The 13,586-nt window shown below is 42.5% G+C and overlaps 1 long non-coding RNA gene across 1 annotated transcript in view; it reads left to right on the top strand.

The window, feature by feature from the left end:
• LOC129145258 (uncharacterized) overlaps positions 1-5,771 on the top strand; it is a 38,986-nt gene extending 33,215 nt beyond the window's left edge. Inside the window, exon 3 of the long non-coding RNA XR_008550505.1 lies at positions 5,663-5,771. This is a non-coding gene — a long non-coding RNA (uncharacterized LOC129145258). The remainder of the gene's footprint in view (positions 1-5,662) is intronic.
• Positions 5,772-13,586: the final 7,815 nt, after the last annotated feature.

The raw sequence follows: 13,586 nt of genomic DNA, 5'->3' as shown, positions 1-13,586 counted from the left end.
CTAGAGGGGCTCACACCTCTGGAGGTGAAGTGGCCGCTTCCCTGGGCCAGTCTCACATTCATTGGGAGTCAGATTCAAGGAAGGTGGGCAAGTTTGGGAGGGATGCATGGAGGAATGTACGGAGGGGATGTGGACTGGGGGTGCGTAATGGTCTGGCACAAGCTGGGGGTAGTGAATAGGGGCTGTTGCCTGGGGGGCTCCATTGTTGCTGCTGATGAAAACATCCTGTCTCTAGCCCTTGTGCACACTTGCCTTCCTGTCAAGGTGGTCCAGCTGGTCATGCTAATCTGGCCATAACGTCCGCCTGCTGTTTTCAGCAGATGTCCTCGTACTAAGACTTCTGTCCTGGTAAAAGGCCCCCTGCCTGGCTCCACATTTTACCTTGACCAGCAGCATTTTGTTGTTGTTGTTGTTGAAATACCTCTATTCCTGAAAAGTTGATCAATCATGAAGCTGGGTTTCAAATTCACTCTGGCTTCAGATTTGGCCCACTTGCTGCTCTTTGAGAGATTTAATGGTGGGTGTTGCTGGTGTTTGTAAGGAGAGAGGACGAGGAGGTAAATGTGGGATGGATAATTCCATTCAGGTGTCCCTGGGAGACCTCCGTGCCTACACGTGCTTGAGGGGGGCTCCCCTCTGCAGACAGGGAGCGTTTCCACTCACCACTGAGCTGGAAGATTTGGAGCCCCAGGCCTGTGTGCAGGAGGAAGGAGAGTGCCAGGAAGTCACGGTGTTACAGGGCAGCCCCGATATTGAACGGGTTGCCTGGCTGTGGGTCCTCACCTGCGCGCTTAAAAGGGACTTATTAGAACTCCACTGCAGGCACACACAAAAGGTTAATGAAAGGTTTATTTACAAGGGAAAAGGAAATAAGGAAGTTGTACAACTCAGGGAGAAAATAGGGAAATAAAGTCTTTAATGCGTCCTACCTGATCCGCCGACCTGGAAACCCCAAAGGCACTCTCCGAGCTGGCCGGACGCTGCGAGCTAGCGGGGAGCCAAAATGGGGAACCCCCAAAGCCTATGTGTCTGGCTTTATACCAACCTGGCTGCTGAACCCCACTCTCAGGTCCCAGCCACCTTCCCTTTGGTGGGGATGGGATTTGGAGTTCCCAGTGTCTTTGGCTTTGGCCTGGGGTGGGGGTGGAGTCCACAAAGCCTGTATGGAATGAGCTTTAGGACAGCCTTTTCCCCCTAACAACAGGACAGTGGCAGGTGCTGTCTATTTGCCTAAACTCTTGCTGCCCATGGAGACTGTCGGCTGCTTGGGGCTTGCTGGAAACTGCTGCCCTTTGGCCGCACACAGGAGCAGAGTGAGCTGGAACATCAGGGTGAGGCTTCAGCCCCCACTTGGACACCCTGTCTTATATTCCCTGTGCCTTTTTTATTGCTTATTAACTCTGTGTCTCCAGCCCCTACTGCCCAGCCTCCAGCTGCCCCCCCCACTTTTGGGGTTGGCATTGTGAACAAATGTACAGAGAGCATATTATGGGGATAGTTTGCCTCATGACACTGGACCTCAGTTTCCCTATTAGTCCCCTGGGGAATCAATCCTTTCTCACCAAAACTCATTGATGTGCATTGCCCAGCTGTGCCCCCGCCACCACTGGGTGTTTTGTTCAGGGTAAAGGAGGGGCCTTGGAGCCACAAGGCCCTGATGAGGGTCCCAGCTCCAGCCTCTCCTGCTTTGTGACCTGCTGACTCATGGCTGGCTCTTTGGGTTCGCCGGCTGCAAAATGAGAGTAGAGGGACATCTGCAAAGGTTTGCTATGAAGATTAAGTGAAATTATAATTGTAGGGTAAGTGAACTGGTCCGGCTTTTGCTCCGCTGGCCTCTGTTGCTGTCACCTGCGGCCTTGGATGCAGGAGGCACTTGGGAGTGTGGACGCCTGGAATGTGGTGTGGGCTTGAGTGGGCACAGCTGAGCCTGGAGGCAAAGGCTATGAGGGTGGCGTCACTCAGAGATGGCTGTGGTGGAAGGGCTACCAGAGGACGAGCGATTCCAGGGAGGCAGGACAATAAGATGATGCCAGACAGAGCCCAAGAGAAAGAGCACAGATTTGCTGGACGCTTGGCAGCCTGCAGGGCACCCAACCCCCAGCCTGCCTGCCCCATGCATCTTGCACAGCATAATACAGAGTACTTGGTACAGGGTAAGAGCTCTGTATGAGCACAGCTTTCATGGACTTTGCGATGTTTTCAGTATCCAATGGGATGAGGAGTTGAAATGCTTGGCGCAAAATCACAAGAGCTGTACCCCACCCTGTGTGGGCCCCATCCTCAATTACACAGGGCCCCTGAGGGAGCCAGGACTTTCCTACCTGTGTCCATGTGTTATCTTCTTTGCTCGGAATGGACTTCCTTGTCTGGTAAACTCCTATCCATACTTCGCTGTCTTCTAGTGTCACCTCCATGCAGCCTTCCTTGACTTTCTTGGCAGTGCTAGATCTGTCTTCTGCTTCTGTAATATCCAGATTGCAGGAGTTGCATGGTCTGATGAACTGGTTTGGTCAGCTTCTCCACACCAAGGCTCTGAGCTTAGAAACATCACTGTTTTACAATCCCTCCCAACTGGGAACTGCTATGGGGGGGTGGGGTGGTGGGGTGGTGGCGTGTATAGGGTATGAAGTCCACACCGCCTTGAATTGAAGTCTGGTGATTCACGGGAGACAAGAAGTCATTTATGAAATTTGAAAAGGATTATCTGATCTTTTGCAGGCTTCGATACAGAAGTATAACTAGGCTATGAATAGAGATTTAAATTACTTGCTTCGATTTTTAAAGAAACCTTTTAATAATGGAAGAAAATCCACAATGGGTTGTGTGGATAGAGGTATTTTTTTTCCTCTAAGAATTTGTTTTCTGTCTCATTAATAGAAGCTCCCACACACATTGCAAGGGAAGGAAAGTTAAGAAGTGACTTGAGGTTCATTTTTTCATGGCTTGAATAGGTAATTGCTGAAAGCTGAATTTCTGACCACTGATAATCCAATTAGGGTCTTTGGCATAATTGTTTCCGCCTGACCTTATGCCTTTTATTCTCCATGGTTCTCACTTCTGAAGCCGGTTTTCTTGGAACAGCATCTCTTTTCTGTGGGAGAAAGAAACACAGCCATTTGGGGGTATTCTTTGCTCAGCAGATAAGGAAGAGGTAACACCTGAGAAAATAGAAAATTGTGGGCATTGTTGGAATAATGATGGAGACTTCTAAGAATTTGTAGATCCATCAGTGTCTGAAACAGAATGGAATTTCCCGGAACCTGAGATGTGAGCTGCTGTGTCTCCCCCCACACTCCTCACCTCAGGAAGGTGACAGGAAGCGAATCCTCTCTTTGGTGCTTGTGCTTTGACCAACGGCCTGGCTGAGCGGGGGAGATGGGGGTGCGTTAGCTTTGCTGCCAGCTGTATTAAATTTATAATCTTCCTGTCCCGTGGAAGCAAAGGAGAACAGATAAGGTTTTAGGGAAGATTCCAGAAGTCAGTGACAGGACACTTGGATTTTGGTCCTGCTGGGAGCAGCTCACTCCATTCATTTCACAGAACCCATGTCCTCACCTGGGATGGGGTGGAGGAAAATGGGTTGCAATCAAAAACCATGGACTATCGGAACAAGGCACAAATCTGGCTCTCAGAAATGTCTGTTTGGTTGACATCATATCCAAAATAATTGGAGTTTTGTTGCTGGTATTTAAAACTCAGAATAGGTTTCATAAAAAAATTCTATCTTTGTTTGGTAATGGGGGAAACCTAGAAGTCCTGGGTCCATATTTCTGCATGAAGTTGGAACTCAACAGTTCTTTCAATGACACTCCATAGTCCACCACAATCCCCACCACTCCCTAATGTCTAACCCTGCATTTGTTCCAATCATTTATATTTTCTGCCTAACTACTATAGGCATCTGAATTTGTGAAACCCTGGACTAGGGGCTTTTGAGTTTCCCATCTAAATTTGGCAGTGTCTGGCTAAGACTTGGGGGCAATACTATTTTGGCCTTATTTGAATGCAAATTGCCATTTTAGGGATGCAGAAATGGAAGTTTATCAAAGTCAAAGGCCATGTCTGTGGTTGTGAGGGTTGTAGGTGGTAGAGTCAGCAATAAGATTGTGGGGTTTGTGACTCCCACTTCAGTGTTCATCTCTTAGAGTTAAATTTTCTACTTCATACATAAGACTTCATTGGTGTGTGCCTACCCCAAGCAATTAGATGAACTGGAGTTTCAGAAATATAAGCAAATGACTTTTAGAAACCACTTGAACTCAAGTTGTCACTTGACCAAAGTATTCCAAAGATGAAACTGTTGATTCAAATCCATTTTGAAGCTGAGAAAAATCCTGACCACATTGAATATTTAGAAAAAATTCATAATTTCTTAAATTTTGAGTGCTTTTACTACCAATTTTAAAAGTATAAAGATGTGACATTGTCAGAGTATAATAGTGTTTAATACCTACAGTTCCTGATTTTGTGAATTGTGTGTGAATTTTGACTGCATTTTCTAGTTTTGTTAAGTCACTTTCTTGGTCTGTAACAGAAGGATGATAAAAACAACTTCCAACCTCTTGTTCAAGATGTGGGGGACCTGTGACCTATCGCATGTGCATGTCACGTGCTTTGCAGTGTGTGATTGCTGTTGACTGCTGACTCAGTCCAGCACCTCCTCAGTATTTTCCAGACATTCCTTTGTGTTTTCAGAGTTGAGCCTCAGTGGAATACTCTTCCCAGGAGACAGCTCACTGTCAAATTACAAGGATCAGGTTATTATATCACCAGGGTTTTAAAGAAAGAAAAGCTTTATTGTAAAACAACTGCAAAGAGGCAGGAGAGAAACTCAAACTTGCCTCCCACTGAAGAAAGGCAAGGAAGTAATATAGGTTTTGGGGACCAGGCTCGAGAACAAGAGTAAATTTTATTGGCTGAAAAGCGGGCTCATGGGAAGAAATATGGACATTGTCTAGTTAAAGGGCACGTGAAGTGTGAAGAGGCTTTTCTTCAGATAACTGGAGTTTTGAATTTCTGTGGGTCCCTCTAATGTGGGCCCCTCACCTCCAGCTCAAGCCAGCCTTGGAGTTCAGCTCAAGGTTGGCTGATAGGTCTGTAGACTCTGATGTATGTATGAAAGCAAATCTCAGAAAAATTTAGGTAAGTTTTTTTTCTTTTGTGTGTAGTGTCTGAAAGCAAGTCAACCATGTAGTGTTGGTTAAAGCAGGGCATCTACTGAAGGTTAGATTGTCCAAAAAAAATCAAAATTCTACAAAATTTGAACCATGCAATATTTTCTTTATATCTGCTACTACTCTTCTGTGTTTTATGCTATTTCCTTTACTAAATTCTGTACTGACCCAGAATTGAGCCTCAACGTCTCTCCTGCAGAATGAAAGTCTTGATCAGGTGAATTTGGGAGCCTTCCCGGTTCTGAGATTCTGTTTCAACTCATGAACAAAAAGGTAAAGGAGAGAGTTAAAAAATAAAAATACAAGTCTTAATTCCATTTTATTTCATTGCTTAAAAGGATCAGATAATTAAAACAATTAGCTGGCGTATAAAGAAAATAGTTTCCCCCCCTGTTGTATTTTCATTTTCTCTCTCTGTCTCCCTTTGAAAGCCACTTGTGTAGGACAAACACTGGGACCTGATCAGGAATTCTCCTTCTCTTCCATAGGCCCCGTTTTGATTCAGAAAATCGTTCTGACAAACCATTATTGATGAAGATAAGCCCAGGGTTACAGGAACAAAAGCCCAGCAACTTGTTGGAGCCCTCAGCCACAGAGACAAAGGCGAGTGACTATAAAAGGGAACTTGAACACATCCTCTGGTTTTTAAAATTAGTCACCAGATCGGTTCCTTTTTCTTTTTCCTGAGGAGCTTATTACAGGGGCAGCAATGAATAGTCTGCAGTGACTTCTTTCTTCTTCTTTGTTTGGTGGCGACAAGGTTAAGTTAGATCCTAGTTTGGGTGGTGACATCCACAGCGTCATGGGGGCTGATCGAACAGACTCCTCTTTGCCCCATCAAACCTGATCAAGGGGTTGACCTTGATTGGTGAAGGTCATCAGATTTCATCACGGTTTGTTTGATCTGGTGCTTATTGGTCTGGACATGCCCAGTGAGCGTGAGTGTATGGTTGTCTTTGCTCTTCCCCCGGCTGACTCCGGGGCAGGGGGGAGATGAAGCCATGGCGGGTGAGCCTGTTTATTCTGGGGAACTTGAGACTTGGGCTGCCAGGAGAGCTGCAGTGTCTTGTCTGCTGGACTGTGGGGCCATGTGGGTTTCTTTTCTCCCTTCCTGTGGGCGTCTTTCAGCACTGCCTCGCCTTTGCTTTGGCATCAGAGAGAGGGAGAGGCAAGGGCTTCCTACACTTTCAGCTCCATCGTGGTGAAAATGTCCTTTTCTTTAAAATCACTGTTGCTCTTAAGTAAAAATAGGTAAAATATTAAGCAAAAATAAATTTAAAAACTCTAAAAGATATTTAAAAATATCATAAACATGTCACTAAAATCTATGTGTGTGCATGAGCTTGCAGCTTTTTCTATAGTGAGTATTTACGTCCTGCTGATTGTACAGCCTGTAGCTAGAGTTTTCCCCCAACTCTGTGTGCGAGCATTTCCCCCGTCACCATGCAGCCTTCAACATGACTTTGAGGGCTGCAGCCTTCATGTCTGCATCTGCTGCAAGGTGTGCGATCTTTTGTCCCATATTTAGCTGGTCTGCAGTCCTTCGCCATTATGGATAGTGCCTGAATATCCTGGGGTGTTGATCTTGACTCACATCCCTAACTGCTTAGCTGGCAGGCATTTCTCAAGACTTTTGAAGTGTGTGACTGAGTGTTCCATTTGCTCAAACCCAAGTCCTGACTTTGCAGAAGCTCTGTCTTCTCCCCAGTGCTCTGTTCCCATCTTAATTATACCTCAATCTAGGCCAGGCCCTTGGCCAAATTAGGAGTCTTTCTCTGGGTTCCTGGAGCCAAAACAAGACAGAAGAGGGCACTGAGCCCCTCCAGGGCAGTAGCCACCCTTTGCCACCACTACATGCTCATGTGGAGCCTTGCACGCTAAGGAGTCTGGGAGCTCCTGGGCTATTTGGCAAATGTCTGAAGTCTTCTGTGATGTGGTTCCTTCCAAGGTCACCTCTCCACAGTGTCCCCATCCAGTTCACAGCCTCACAGGTCCGTGTTGCTGGTTGCAACTATCTGCACTGTGCTGTTCTACACCGCCCTGCCTTCACCCAGACTCCAGGCACTGAAATATCACCTGCACAAGGTGGCTGTTTTCACACGCCACCTGCATCACTATTTAGTTCACACTTGTATTTTAAGATTGACTTTTACTTTAAAAGTAGATTATAATGTAGCTACAGTGGGTGTGGAAGCATGCATTGGATGCATGAGACACCTGTGTATGTGTGCAAATGTATGTGTATGAGTTTCTTCTAATTCCTATAAAAATAAATTCATAACTATTGAAATAAAAGAAAAATAAAAGTTCTCCCTATATCTAAATGATACCTAAAAATATCATCCATGATGGCATGCTAATTCTATTCTGGGAAACACTACATGAGTGTCATTTCCGCGTATATCATACCCTCCTTTCTGATACACTAGGTCCTACTCATCTGTCCTAGGAAATCTGCCCTGACTGTAACTTAGAGTTAGAGCCCTCCTTCCTCAGTGTCCTTCAGCACCATTTTTCATGTTGGTCCTCTACACACAAAATTGCAGTTGTCTACTTACCTATCATAGTTACCTCGAAATCATCATTTATTAGACTCCTTAACGTGCAAGGGTCCATGTGAGCATGTAGTGGTGGCAAAGGGTGGCTACTGCCCTGGAGGGACTCAGTGTCCTGTTCTGTCTTGTTTTGGCTCCAGGAACGCAGAGAAAGACTCCTAATTTGGCCAAGGGCCTGGGCTAGATTGAGGTATAATTAAGAGAAATCTCCAATGTGGAGATGAACTTGGGCTGAATTTTGAAGGTTAGAAAATATCCATTTAACACACAAAAGAAGGAAATAAAGGAGAAACAGATGAACACAAATGACATGAGACATATAGAAAACAAACAGCAAATGATAAACATACATTCAACCATATAATTGTCACGGTAACCATGCCAGTTAGGAGGCAGAGATTGTAAGACTGGATAAAACAAATTGAAACAAAACAGGGTTCAACTATATCCTGTCTAAAAAATAAACACTTTAGACTCAACTAGGTTAAAAGTAAAAAGATAAAGAATACACACCATTCAAAAAATAACCATAAGCAGCTGTAGTTGCTAAACGAACAGCACAAAACATAGGTTTGAAGTAAAACAAGTGACTGGAGACAAAGAGGGAAATTTTATAGTAATAAAAGATCAATTTATCAGGAAGCTATAAAAATTACAAACATGTGCACCTAACAGCAGAATTCTGAAATAGAAAAGACAGAAAGGAGAAATAGACAACTCACAAATAATCACTGAAGACTTCAGTGCCCACTCCCAACAACCAGTAGAAAAATCTACTAAACAGGAAAACAGAAAGGGTATGTGAGAATTGAATAATACTACCAACTAACTTGACCTAATTGACCACCTCAAAGGCTCCCATTCAACCACAGCAAAATACACTTTCTTCTCAAGTACACCTGGAATGTTTTCTCTTCTCCTTACACTAGGATGTAAAACAATTTTTTGTATATTTAAACAAAGTAAAATCACACAAAGCAGGAAATCTGCGCACAACAGAATTAAATAAGAAATCAACAGTGGAAGGCAATTTGGCAAGTCTTCACAGGAGCTTGCAGCCCAAATTTACCTTCTGTAGGAAGTTCAATAAAATTTCAAGCCCTTAAGTTAACTAAAAGTATTTCTGAGTTCATAGAAGTTCCAGGAAAGTGGTATATGGAAATGCAAAATATTTCTGTAGGAATTCACCTGTAACCCAGGCCTCATAATTCTCATGGATCAGTTTCCAAGAAATATGAGCTAATATTCAAGATTGCAAGCCCATGAGGGAATGAGTCATCTTGAGTGAGAGCCAGTAAGAAGCTATTGAAATGATCAGACCTGGGATATAAAATAAAGATATTTTATATATTTAAATAGATAAAGTTGAGAATTGAAAATGACAAAGAGCAAGAATAGTAAGTGTGACAGATTTGAAAAAGACCTAAAATGATTTCTAGGGATGAGAAATCTTGAAATTCACACATTAGATAGGTTTAGCAGCAGATTGCACTCAGATGAAGAGAGAATTCATGAACTAAATGAGATTTGAAAACATTATCCAGGTTATGCCAAAAAGGGATAAAGAGATGGAAAAAATAATATAATTTTATGGAGTTTAAAGTGAAGCTATGACACATATCATTTGTAATTTGAGGTGCAGGGGAGAGAAAGAAGCAGAGGCCATATATAAGAAGATACTGCACTGATGAAAGACACACTTCTACAAATGTGAAGGGCTCAGTGAACCTTAGGTGAGATAAAATAAAAGGGAAAATACACTTAGGTAAAGCTGATAAAATTGCAGAGTACCAAAGATAAAGGGGCGACCAGAAGGTACCGCAAAATACAGATAATTTTCAAAAGAAGGACTAATCTACCCTAAATAGCTTCTTTCTCCATAACATAATGAACTATGGAAAACAGTGGAGTAATACCTTCAAAATGCTGCAAGAAAATAACCCATCATTTAGATTTCTCCAATCAGGAAAAATTATCTTTCAAGAATGCAGGAAAAAGAAAAAAGGAATTTTTCAGATAGACATTGCTAGGAGAATTGATCACCAACTTGCTATCAGTGAAGTGATCGCATTAGGCAGAAGGAGGTTCATCCTGGAAAGAGGTTGGAGATCAAGAAGAAATAGTGATGGAGGAAGGTGGTAAATGTGAGGGAAAGCAAAATACATCGATTATATGAAACAGCAGAAATAATATCTTGTGCAGCTAAAAAAATAGAGTAAAAATAGACATGCATCATAGAATATGGTTTGAGATGGGATGAAGGTAAAGAGTATTTTAAGAACTTTGAAATGCTGAGTGTGCTAGTAAGTATACTAGGATTTTCAGGAGGGGCCCTGAAAGGTGGATATAGGTGATATCACGTCAAAACCAGAAGATGGAAACATATGGAATGTGAAAAAATATCAGCCTAAAAAAATATAAGTTAAGAGAAAAAATAACCATAAAGAATAACCAAATAGCACAGGATGATGCTGGCGATAAATCCGAGTATTGTGTCTGTAGGTACAGCCTTGGGAGGAGAGGCTGTTCCTGATAAAAGGTAATGATTGTCCCACTGGCCTTAGAAAAAGTCTATGAGGTTTGCATAAAGACCTTAAGCATCAGGACATGAAAAGGATGAGGAAGAAATGCAAAACATACATTCTTGGCAAATGCTAAGCAAACCAACGAACTAAACCCAGGTACAACTGCCTTAATATTAGGCAAAAATTAATTTAAGGCTGAATCTCTTCTAGAAATGAAATAGCTTCCCACTCCCAGTGAGATAGAATCCTTGTAACTTTTATGAACTAAATTATATATTCTCAGTGGATAGGATGCAAAGATGGGCAGAAATGAAAAGAGTAATAGTTAATTCCAGTACATTGGGGATTTCTATCCCATTACTCTCAGCAATTGATAGTGTAAATAACTAAATAATAAGGATGAGGAGGATTAAATATTAATAAACTTGCATTAAAAAAAAACCTAGAGTATTCTGGTCAGCAATCACAGAGACCAGGAACATTTTAGCCACACAAGCAGCACTTTGGAAAACATACATATTGAGTCACAAAACAAGACAAAACATTCACACATGTGGTATCAGAAATGCCATGTTCTCTGACTTGAGTGAGATTAAGTAGAAATTGCTAATAAAATATTAACTGAAACTCCCATATATTTGAGAAATAGAAATAAACCATCAATCTATTCAGCTCATGGATCAAAGAGGAAGCATTTATGATGAAATGAAATAAAATAATTCTATTTGAAAGCATGGAGGTAAACTAGAGGCTTGTATTTGTAGTAGGAAACTAAAAGACCAAACTTAGCTAAGATTCCAACTTAAGAAGTGAGAGAAAGAATAATGTCATAAATTGGAGGAGCAAAAGGCAGACAATAATGTTAGGAAAAGAAATGAATAACATTAAAAGCATAAAATCCAAAAGTTGATTCTTTGAAAAATAAATAACAAAAACAGACAAATCTGTGGCATGTGGGTCAAGAAAAAAAGGGAAAATACTAACACATATGAAAGTAATAAAAGATGTAGCTGACATTAAAAGATAAAACAAGGATATTATGAGCAACTTACACCAATCAATTTGAAAATTATTTGAAAGGACATTTATTAATCAAAACCACTTGGTGGTGGACCAAGGGGAAATAGGAGGTGCCTTCGTGAAGGGGAAATGTCGGCACTGATATTGTTCAGAATTCCAGAACCTGTGATACTTAACAGCAGACAGACATTTGCCAACTTTGCTGCTGGTTTTCAAGTCTCCACATATAATTTACTCTTATTACCAGCAACTGGAGGTTCTGATCTCAGTGCCTCCTGCTCCCCAACTTGAAACTTACAGAATGAATTGAACACCAGCTACCAACGATATGACATTGAGTGACACATTGTGGGTTTTTCTGTTTGAATAAAGTTTATAAACATGGACTAAACGGCAGTGTTAGCTTCAGAGATGAAATTCTATGTGGTAGTAAAAACAATGATACAATAGACACAAAATTTGAAATTTTATGGGGGAGAAGAAGACGTACTTAGGAGGGGGTACATGCAGGGGACTTGAAAGTTCATTTTTTTTTCATGAACCGGGCGGTGGTGTATGCGCTTTTATTGTCTGTTGTGCTTGTCAACTTTCAAATTGTTTATGAATATGTTTTTATATTTCCATAAAAAGAAGTTAAATTCAAATAGCCAAAAAATTGGTAAGTGGTCCCAGAGTTGTGATGTGGAATACATCTGTGAGACAAATGAACCTTCAGACAAGACTTAATGTTCCATTGGTAGCTTGTATACAATGCCGGTGACAGCATCATTTGTGTCTTCAGAAAGTCCTGTGTCTTCAACAGCAGAAGATGGGGTATTTGAGAACACAGGGGTGATTGACCTGAAATGCCATTGTCTTGTGATGAAGGGGACACTGATGATGTGTGGGGAGAGCCCGTAAGTGCTGATTTCATTAAAAGTGAGGGGTGATCAAGATAGATGTTTATTTTAGATTTTAAACATACATGAATACTAAACCTTATAGATGGTAGACAGTTGGGTACAATCACCAGAAGTTCATCTTTCTTAGGATATTGTCACAACCAGTCCAGGTTGTCTGCTGTTGGGACACACGTAGCGTTGTCTTAATTCATACTCTTGGTCAGATATAGAACCTGATGCTAAGGCCTGTGTGCTTACTGTCGACCTCCTAGCACATACTGGGGAGTTGGAGGGAAGAAGCCAGAAACCATGGGTCTAAGAGATACCAGCCTTCCAGGGCAAGACATGGCTGTGGGCTTGGGTTAGAGCCACAGCCTTTCTGAGAACACTGACTTCAGCCATGTGGCCTGAACCCTAAGAACAAGACCTGGCTCTAGCTCTGGCTCTGCCACGAACTGTTACTTTGTCCCATTCTTTACTTTCTTGGGCCTTGAGTTCATCATACATGGTACAAAGGGGTATTTTACCACCTATGTCTGTTACTGTGGAGTGGGAATATATGCCCTGGCTTCCTTCCAGAGGCGTCCAGGTCAGTGTCTGAAAACTGGCATTCTGGAAATAAAGAAACAAGATTTTAAAAAAAGGAACAACATTTTTGGTAGAGTTTTTAGCTTTTGCCAATTTCCATGGTGTAAATATTTCTATGAAGGCTGACTTCAAGCTACCGACATGGTCACTGATAATGGGCTTGGGGGTGCATGGTTTGCATGCTGGTGCCCACAGTGGCCACCAGGTCACATGGCATTCAGCAGCTCTCTCCTCAAAGGACATAAGAAGGTAGGCAGAGCTTGAACCCCTCGATCAGACAAAGCAAGTTTTGAATTTTGAATCGACCTCTAACTAGGTGCATCATCCTGAGTAGATCATCCATCTCTCTCTCTCTAGATCATCATCTGCCTTACCAAGTAAGGCACCTTATACTAGTATAAGTATAACTTATACTAGTGCTTGCAAAACAAAGTTCATGCATTCATTTATTAGTTCATTCCACAGATGATAACTGAGCAAGAAGAGGTGCAGGCAGACCAGGAGGACTTGTTGGAGTAGTTAGCTGAGTGCCAGGTGCTTTTTCTGAAGAGATTTTCCCCACGTTTGGTCCTTGATGGCTTTTACTTCATTGCCTGCATCCTTTCCTCCTCTGAGGTCATCCACCCCACTTCACAGTCTGAGCCTGCTTAGGCTGGCTCAGCTGCCCCTCACAATCTCACAGGACACATCTCTGAGTATTACCCACTGACTACCCACCCTGAGATGTCCCACGGGCTCTGCCCCCCAATCTTTGACTAGATGGATACCTGGTCTCTTTTCCATGCAGTCCATCTGCTCTTCCTCCCCCACACCTGTTCTTTTTCTCAGGAATGGTGCCATCAA

This window comes from Talpa occidentalis, unplaced genomic scaffold, assembly GCF_014898055.3.
Source record: "Talpa occidentalis isolate TD23 unplaced genomic scaffold, MPIMG_talOcc4v2.1, whole genome shotgun sequence".
NCBI lineage: Eukaryota > Metazoa > Chordata > Mammalia > Eulipotyphla > Talpidae > Talpa > Talpa occidentalis.
Note: the sequence above shows the minus strand (reverse complement) of the source record. Positions and strands in the feature narration are given on the sequence as shown.